This window comes from Oncorhynchus kisutch, linkage group LG20 (genome assembly GCF_002021735.2).
Source record: "Oncorhynchus kisutch isolate 150728-3 linkage group LG20, Okis_V2, whole genome shotgun sequence".
Lineage (NCBI taxonomy): Eukaryota > Metazoa > Chordata > Actinopteri > Salmoniformes > Salmonidae > Oncorhynchus > Oncorhynchus kisutch.
Genome location: NC_034193.2, coordinates 29,296,065 through 29,303,273, shown reverse-complemented (window position 1 = coordinate 29,303,273; position 7,209 = coordinate 29,296,065). Strand labels below are relative to the sequence as shown.

Below are 7,209 nucleotides of genomic sequence, written 5' to 3'. Positions count from 1 at the left end.
TGTGACCCAGAAACTCTACTTTACTTTATTTTGGGACTGTTCTTATGTCAAGAGTTTGGAGTGAGTTAGAATATTTTATTTTGAAAGAAACTGCTATTAATGTTAATTTGAGAGACTGATATTGTTTTATTTTGATCCAAATGATATGGACCCTGATTTAACTTTCATTGTAGATGTTTGTTTTTCATTGAAGATTCATTCTGAGAAGTGGGCGGAGAACAAACCCCTCTTCACATTATTTAAGATAATTTATAAATAATATTTAAATTATGTCAGGAAATTTAAAAACAATGAAGCAATATGCACCATAAAACTTTGACAAATTGAATATGTATCTCGATATGTAGTACCCCTGTCTGTTAGGTTTATTTACTCTTGTTTGTATGTTTTTGTACTCTTGTTTGTATGTTTTTGTATTTGATATGTTCATAATAATACCAATAAAAATTCTATAAAATAGGTCAAAAGACCAATAAATGAATAACACAAGGACCGACTATCCACAGTAAATATTATATTAGTGTGTGTGTACTACAAACGAAAAATAGGATACATTTTGTCGTTATTTATTTTCTGTTAATCGATGCCCCATTTGGACACCATAAACGAAAAACTAGTTGATATCCAATTTTCATCCATAAAATTCTGAAACCAAACACGTGAACTATTTCCAGTTTTTCTACTTCCTGGTTTGAATGGAATTACCAATGAACGGATGATACATGGACCACAACTGAATTCAACTTTGCCGCGCTTTGCTTAGCTAGATGCAGGTAGACTAAAGTCCCTGATAGGCCTAAATCTAATTTCAGGTAGCCTAGGCAAGAAGTACGCTGAATGATTTAGCAGTTTGCTTAGTTCAAATTGAGAGACTAATTTATCCAACATGAATAGCGAGACAATTTCGAGGAACCGTGCATTCGGAAAGTATTGAGATTCTTGACTTTTTCCACGTTACAGCTTAAATCTAAAATGATGATTATTATTATTTTTTTTAAATATGGGATGGGGTCTTAATTTCAATCACTGAATCAAATAATATGTAACTGACCGGCTCAAATCGGTCTTATGTAGCAACATTTGAAATTAGTAGATACTCAGAGCTACAAAATGGTATATGGCATTTTTTAGGAAAAATTGGACAGTAATTCTGCTTTGAAAGTTTTACTTGTAAATTCACTTTTGAGAAAAGGGCCTTGAATGTTTTAGTATCTACTGGAGAGCTCTCCTTTGTCTACACCCTCTTAAAACTACTTGGCACCACACGTCCCGCTAGGGCACCTCCCCCCACTGCTCAACTGACACAGTAGCACACAGAACGCAAAAAATATTCTTAGAAATATTACACTGCATTTTTTTGGAAAAATTGGACAGTAATTCTGCTTTGAAAGTTGAACTTGTAAATTCACTTTTGAGAAAAGGGCCTTGAATGTTTTAGTATCTACTGGAGAGCTCTCCTTTGTCTACACCCTCTTAAAACTACTTGGCACCACACGTCCCGCTAGGGCACCTCCCCCCACTGCTCAACTGACACAGTAGCACACAGAACGCAAAAAATATTCTTAGAAATATTTAACCTCCACACATTAACAAGTCCAATAGCTCAAATGAAAGATAAACACCTTGTTCATCTAGCCACCAAGTCAGATTTCTAAAATGTTTTACGGCGAAAACATAGCACATATTTATGTCAAACCACCACCAAAGATAGGCTAATTTACATAGCCATTTTGTAGAACAATAGATGCAATCACAAAAGCAGGATTAAAAGTAAAATAATTCACTAACCTTTTGAAAATCATCAGATGACAGGAATAGGACATGTTATACAGTACATTTGTTTTTTTCAATAATATGCTAATTATATCCATAAATCACGGTTTACATAGAAGGTCATGGCTAAAAAATGCTACAACAATGCCTGGAGAAATTATGGTAACTCTGCCAGATAACTGAAATACACATCATAAACGTTGACTAAATATACATGTTCTATATATACTTAGAAAGATACACTTCTTCTTAATAAAACAGCTGTGTTACATTTATTTTTAACTTTACAGATTTCGTTCACTAGGCTATAATGTGAGTCGGCGCTCAGGAATTAGCATTTTGGCTCCTCCACAGAAACCCAAATTTAACACATAAATGTTCCCTTACCTTTGCTGTTCTTCCATCAGAAGACCTGGAAGGGTTTATACTTACCAAAAACAGCTTTAGTTTTGAAGTCTGTGTCTTTCGGTTATCAAACACGACATATTTCGGTTGAAATGCAGCCAAAAAGTAAAGTTAGTTCGCACCAAAACGTCGAAATTACATATTATATGTCGACTAAACTTGTCAAACTTGGTTCAGAACACAGCGTTAGCATGCTATATAGCTTCACCTCAATTCTCAGGACAAAGAGAAACACACGCATCGTTTAATCAATCTTGAAAGAAAGACACCACAGGCGCAGAATGCGTGTGAGATCTCGCGCGACCGAAAGGATTCGGTACGTCATTAATCTCGTGAGCGCGCGATTCACACAATGAGAAGCCCCATTGAAAGCGGACACCGCGCTGAAGGCATAGGAATTGTTCCCAGGACCGTAGGTGCTTGGGAAGGGTGGGGGCGATGACGTCAAAGTTGGGCCAACTTTTTGGATGACAAGAGAGAGTTTGGGAGAATGAGTGCCCTGAGAGTTCTGCTTTACTTACATACATACTTACATACATAATTTAAACGGTTTTAGAAGCTTTAGAGTGTTTTCTATTCAATAATATTTATTATATGCATATATTAGCAATTTTTTACAGATTTTTTCTGTTTACTATGGGCACGCATTTCACCAACGGGGGCAGTATTCTGCCCTAGCCTTAAAGCTAGCTCCACCCATCACTTTAAGGATTCACATGTGAGGTCATGTGCTAAACAGTGAATAGTGTAGTAAAGATTAAAAGTGGTAGTAGCCTACAATAAGGAAAAATTCCAGGTAAACAGAAAGTGTCCAGATAAAAATATTTTATACATTTTAGATGACACTTTCCCAGACAGACTTGTCTAAATTGATGGGTCATGTGAAAGAAATGCTAGAACCCCCAGCCACATCCAGTGGTGGAAAAAGTACTACATTGTCATACTTTAGTAAAATTATAAATAATTTAAAATTCCTTATATTAAACCAGACGGCACCATTTTTTATTGATGGATAGCCATAATTTACAAACAAAGCATTTGAGTCTGCCAGATCAGGTGCAGTATGGATGACCAGGGATGTTTTCTTGATAAGTGTGTGAATTGGACAGTTTCTGTCAATGTACATTATTTTATTTCAGAATCTAATGATGTAAAAGTTGGCAAAAATATAAATAGTAAAGTAATGTACAGATAACCCCCCCAAATACATTGAAGTACTTTACACCATTGCCCAAATGCCTTCACGCCAGTAAATTAGCATACTTTATATACTGTTACACACGCACTTATCACATAGTATCCCATACAAGGTAAGGCCATGAAACCTGAGTGAGGTGCACATGTACAGTACATAAACAGATGCATGCGCCATATATGTGGTGGACACTTGATACGGTTACATGATATTGTTGTGGTATGTCACAAAATCATGTTACGACCACACATATCAATTAATTTTATATATCAATATTTTGCTAAGTGGATGGGTCTCTACAGAAGGTGTAAACGGTACAGCCAAATGGTTAGTTGCATTGTAGCAATATCAGAAATAGCGTCAATATAAATAAAATAATATACAGCATGTACTAGAACAATATCAATAGATATCAGTGATAGATGACGTAGTTATAGGCATACAATCAGGGGTAAAGAGGCTGAGCAGCAGGATATAAAAAATTGTAGCAGCAACGTATGTTAGGAGGGAGTCATTTGAATAGAGGCACTGTAGATAGTGCTGATGACTGGTCCGTCCGAACCGCACATGTTTCTGTCCTTCCCTTGACTTTGGTGCAGGGCATGTGATGTCCAGTCCAGGTGGTGCTTGTACAGGCAGACCATCTATGGGAGGAAGGATGTCAGTGTTGCACAACATCAATTCGCCTCCCAAGTTTAGGTAAGAAGAATAACCTCATACAATTCAATGGAAATTATTTTCACCTGAAGTGCTGGTACTGCTTGATCTGTGGCCGCGGCCTGAAGTACAAAGTCAAGTGTTATTGCCGGCCATAGTTTTCCACCAGCACCGTATCATCCTCCAGTCCAACCAGCTGTGGGATGTTGACCCCTGTCACAGTGCTGTCCTTCACAACACCAGCAATCTCAGACAGTGTTCACTCTGGTCTTTCTGAAGCGCTGCTTGATGAGGCCGAAGCACCAGTCCGGGGGCAAACTTGGTGTGGCCTTTGATCTAGGAAGTGAAGTTCCAGACTGTTTGCTGGTTCAATAGGGGTCCCCTGAGACAGAAATAATGTGAGATCAATATGATTGGTACTACTTTTATTGGTAGTCAATTAATCAAAATGTGTTTATGCTTTACATACAAAGTGTTGATTCCTTGTAGAGAGGCCACACTGCTGCTTTTGTCACATGGGACGGCAGCAGCTTTCCAAAGAGTTTGTGTCCTGGGAGGTGTCCTGGTAATACTACTGCATTATCCTCTGTGTAGTTGCTGAAGTTCACCACTTGCTGCAAGTCCTCATGCTTCAGATGTAATCTGTGCTTGCTTGGGCCAGCTCTCTTTTTGATGGGAGGCATTAGAACATTCTCCTTGTATGACTGGTGGGGGAGAGTCCGTGTTAATGGGATTTATCTGTTAATTGAATTATTAGAATATTCCACCCTGAAACCATATAATTGTATGGAATTGATTAGAATGTATAAAATTATAATCAATAAATGTGTAGTTCTAGTCAGAATTAGGGTAAAACAATATAGCTAATGTTTATAGTATCTTAAAAACAGACTGTCTGAGCAAAATTTGGTGCTGACCTGACTAGAGATTTGTGAAAGGACAGGGAGTACGTCCCAAGGTCTCCCTAATCTTTGTCGGCTGGCTAGTGGGACAGTATGTGCGTAGGATACCTACTGTTGTGTGTGTGTGTGTGTGTAGGCTGTTTCTGTTCGTGTGGAAGTATGTGTGCAGCTATAAAATGGATGTCTTTGTATTCTTGACTTTAGATAGTTCCCGTGAATAAACCTTATTGACTATTTTAGCTGGACCTCTGTCTTTCATTTCAATCAGTATCTTACAAATCCTGATTTAGCAGACAGTAGTTTAATTGAATTGGTTTATGAACATTGAGAACATAATTCTCTTGACAGTCAGGCATGTTCTACAGATGCTGAAAGACAGATACAAATATTTTATCATTATACAATAGATATGAAATGGCATTGAGATATCACTACACACAGTTCATACATGTAATGTTAGCTAGCCAGCCATCTAACGTTACCTAGCTAACAGCAGGCTTTAACTTAGTATTTTGTTTATCTACATAATGAACCATAAGCCCAATCCATAAAGTACTAGCAATACAAACCGATTGTCATTGCTAGCTAAAGTTGTATCACATTCGGCTGTGAATGGAAGGTGCACAATCGGGCGCACAATTGGCCCAGCGTTGTCTGGGTTTGGCCGGGGTAGGCCGTCATTGTAAACAATAATTTGTTCTTAACTGATTGCCCTAGGTAAATAAAGGGTCAATAAAAATAAGTCAAATAAAAAAGTTAAACAAATAAGTTCAATGTTAGCTAGCTAGCATTAGGCTATAATACAACTAGCAATGTGAAATGGCATTTGAGAAAACATCTAACGTTGCACAGTTCATACACGTAAATTAATGTTAACTAGCAAGCCAGCCGTCTAACCTCAGCTAACGTTAGCTAGCTAACAGCAATCTTTAACTTGGGGTCTTTTGTTTAGACATGTGACGTTAATGTTAGCTAGGTAGATAAACAATGAACTATAATCCCAAGCAATAGAGTACTAGCAATACAAACCGATTGTCATAGCTAGCTAAAGTTTTTTCACTGACCGTTGTCGATAGCGCCTGATAAATTCAGGGCAGCAATGTTATTGAGAGCAGTAGCAACATATTTGCAGTTCTCCATGGCTAACGTTATATCTTTTGAAAAGCAACTGCAGTAGAAAGGATTATGTACGCATAACGAGCAGCTAATTTTATAGACACAAGATGCTACACCGTAGACCAATCTGAAACTCATCTCTGAAACTCATGTCCAGCCCACTCATTATCTCAGCCAATCATGGCTAGCAGGAAGGTTCCTTAATTTTTTACTTTGGCTAAACCAACTAAACTCGTAATTTAACAACTTCATTCGTATTTACAGATGGCATGAAAGTTCACATGTTCGAGAAGGCATTTCTGCCAAAAAACGCATTTTGATAAAACATGTTTTGTTTTTTTTTACATTCAAACGGCTCTCCTGTGAAGTCGTGACTTGCGACGTACGCCTAGTTTCCTGAAATGGTTCACATATGGATATGAACTGAATATGCTCAACAGTCAGTCAGTAAAAAAGGTCGGCCCTCTCAATCTGATTGGCCTTCAGGATGTTTACATTGCTGATGTGTGAATATCCTTGTTACCCTGTATTATTTTTGCATTTGTTGATATGCTTTTATCAGAGCATATGTTTACACATCCTGCTATTTTGTGTTCTTGCATTCCTATTTACAGTTGAAGTCGGAAGTTTACATACACCTTGGCCAAATACATTTAAACTCAGTTTTTCACTCAATTCCTGACATTTAATCCTAGTAAAAATTCCCTGTCTTAGGTCAGTTAGGATCACCACTTTATTTGGTCAGAATAATAGTAGAGAGAATTATTTATTTCAAGCTTTTATTTCTTTCATCACATTCCCAGTGGGTCAGAAGTTTACATACCCTCAATTAGTATTTGGTAGCATTGCCTTTAAATTGTTGAACTTGGGTCAAACGTTTCGGGTAGCCTTCCACAAGCTTCACAGAATAAATTGGGTGAATTTTGGCCCTTTCCTCCTGACAGAGCTGATGTAACTGAGTCAGGTTTGCAGGCCTCCTTGCTCGCACACGCTTTTTCAGTTCTGGCAACATATTTTTTTATATAAATAAAAAAAATCCAACCTAAGTGTATGTAAACCTCCGACTTCAACTGTAGGTAGTATGGTAATCATCCTCTGGGTCAGTTGGTGAAAGCAGGAGGGTCATAGTTGGGGTCAACAAAAAACAGCAAAAGCCTATCA

The 7,209-nt window shown here is 37.6% G+C and overlaps 1 long non-coding RNA gene across 3 annotated transcripts; it reads right to left on the bottom strand.

Annotated features, from left to right (window-relative positions):
• Positions 1–2,988: 2,988 nt before the first annotated feature.
• Positions 2,989–6,468, bottom strand: LOC116355481 (uncharacterized). Of its 3 annotated transcripts, none has more exons than XR_004204492.1 (4): positions 5,997–6,191; positions 4,500–4,734; positions 4,117–4,412; positions 2,989–4,017 (listed from the first exon to the last, which is right to left on the bottom strand). It is a non-coding gene; the product is annotated as an uncharacterized LOC116355481 (long non-coding RNA). The 3 variants fall into 3 exon arrangements; XR_004204493.1 differs by lacking the exon at positions 5,997–6,191 and adding an exon at positions 6,394–6,468 and having other exon boundaries at positions 3,157–4,017; XR_004204491.1 differs by having other exon boundaries at positions 4,500–6,190.
• Positions 6,469–7,209: the final 741 nt, after the last annotated feature.